The sequence below is a fragment of the Mastomys coucha genome, unplaced genomic scaffold (assembly GCF_008632895.1).
Source record: "Mastomys coucha isolate ucsf_1 unplaced genomic scaffold, UCSF_Mcou_1 pScaffold15, whole genome shotgun sequence".
NCBI lineage: Eukaryota > Metazoa > Chordata > Mammalia > Rodentia > Muridae > Mastomys > Mastomys coucha.
In genome coordinates this window covers 137,862,778-137,865,261 of record NW_022196897.1, presented here as the reverse complement: position 1 = coordinate 137,865,261, position 2,484 = coordinate 137,862,778, and positions in this window count along the sequence as shown.

The window sequence follows — 2,484 nt, the reverse complement described above, 5'->3', positions numbered from 1 at the left end:
GGGTGGGGGTGGGGTGGGGAGAAAGGGGGACGGGGGAGGAGACGGAGACTGGGACAAGGACGGAACTTAAGGGTGCTCCTGGCCTGATTCCCGCCTCCCTCTCCACATCCTTCCTGCATCCTTTCTCTTTTGGGTTGGGCTAGGGAGACCCTGGGGCTCTGGGCTTGGGTGATAAGAGGTTTTCTTATCCCTTCTCCCCTTCACCAAAACCTGGGCCTACTGCTATTGGCTATGAGCCCGGTCTTAGTTTCCAGCGGAGATGAAGCACGGAGCTCCCTTTGAGGGTCTTACTAGGCACTCCTGGCCATGGGACCTCAGGATTGTCCCTAATCTAAGCTTTTTGGGTAAGTCTGCCTGGTCACAGTCTGTACATATAGTATGAGGTGACTGTGTGTCTGGTCTCTCTACAGGGGTCCGCAAAGCCCGTGGGGAGGAAAGTTCTGGAGGCCTCAGCAGTGGGGGCTGTTTGGTATGACCTCTGCAATTAGCATGAAGATAGCAGAGCCAATAGGTAAAAACCCAGGCCCTAGGTTCAGAGGACCTGGACCACAGTCTGCCTCTGTTACTTGGTAGCTTAGCCTTGGAGCCCCATGGCAGAGTCTGGGAGAGAGCTGGTGAATTGTTAGTCTGACATTTAGAGTCAGGCAGGGAGTGTGTTGGCTATTACCACTTCCTGTCTAGTAGGGTACCTTGGCTTTCATACACCCCATGGTGAAAAGTGGGGGTGAAAGGACACAAATCCCGAGTCACCAGACTGTTTAGGGGATGCCGGGAGCCCTCCAGTGTACACTGGCCTGGCAAAGCATTCTTTTGCCGGATGATGGCTCTGGTCTCCCAGGCACAAGGTCCCACTTGCCTCATCTGGTGTGGGGTGGGGATGCTAGGAATTGAGCTAGGGCCCTGTGCAAGCCAGGCAAGCGCTCTGCCACTGGTAACACTCCCTAGCCCCAGATTTTTGATCTTTGCTAAGGTCTACTTTTCCCATAAGCTGTGACAACCAAGGTCAGGTAACACATCCACTCTGGTCTCATCGTCCTAGGGTTGTACGTGGGCCGTAGAAAAGTGTCATACGCGTTTGTTAACTGATGGCTGACATGCTGAGCCCAAGAGAAGTTGGTCTACGGTGCTCGATTCTATCCTATTCCTTCTGAGTTTTATTTCCTATGGTGACCCAGGGTGTAGGAGCTGGAGTCAGACTCCTTAGGTTTGAATGCTGCCTTTGGAATTGTCTAGCTGAGTGATCCTGGACGTGTGGCTGGCAACAATATACCTACCTGTGAATGTTTCAAGGTCAAGGGAAGCTCTCGGTGTAAGCCACTCAAAGTGTGGCCTTGGTCTACTGAGCCACATACCTAGGGATGCCAAGGCCACTGGTAGGTGAGAGCTGGCAGGTCTATGCGGCCAGAACACCTGACTCAGGTCCACTTAGGCAAACTCTTCAACTTCCTGGTCCCTCAGTTCCTCGTCTATAAAATGAGGCAATGATATATGTCCTGCAAGCTTGTTAAACCTGCAATCCGGATTGTTTGATGCATAGACCAAGGGCAGAGATAGTTATCCCTAAGAAATACAATACAATTGCAGTACAATGAAAGAAAAAACAAAACAAACAAACAAAACCAAAACAACAAACAAGACAGGTGATGTGACTTCAAAAACAAAAACAAAGGCAACTCTTAGGGGGTGTGGTTTAGTTGGTAGAAGGGTTTTCTGCATGCAGAAGCCCTGGGTTCAATTCCCAGCACCACATAAATTGAGCATGGTACCATAAGCCAGTTGTGCCAGCACCTGGGAAGTAGAAGCAGAAGGATCAGGAACCCTGTCTTGCTGTGCCAGGAGTTCAAACTCAGATGCACAGTCAGTTCTGAGTCAGCCTGGGCTATATGAGAACCAGCCTTGAGATAAGACAAAAACGACTATTTTACCACTCTAAGGTACATCTTCCCAGCTGACAAAGGCCTTCTATTTCACTGTGTGCAGGCTGTGTTTGTGAGGTATAGCAAGGCTCAGAGAGGGCAGACAACCACCTTGGATCACACAGAAGTGGTAAGCAACCATAATCAGACTAGGATTCTTGCTTCTAGACTGTGACTCCTAGTTTCCAGGCCCTGCCGGCCTGTCCTCTGACCCTGGCCCCCTGGGAGCCTGACCCCAGACCCATGGGGTCTGTAAGTCTGGTCTGGATTAGACACGCTGAGAAGCAAAAACTGCTTCCCCCCCCCAGGCTGGCTGCCCTGTGGGACCTGAGCTCACAGCTGCTGAGGCTCACAGGGACATAAATCACAGTGGCAGGAGGCCCCAAGGGCCAGGACCACCCCAGCATCCTGAGGGCATGGGGGCCTGAGAGTCGTTGGCAGGGACACCTGAGTCCACTGGGGGGGGGGTCTGTCCTCCCCTGGAGGCTGGGACAGAGTGAGTTAGAGGGGGCCAAGAAACCACTGGGTGAGCATGGGCCAAGAGCCCGCTGTCATTCCTTCAGTTCTG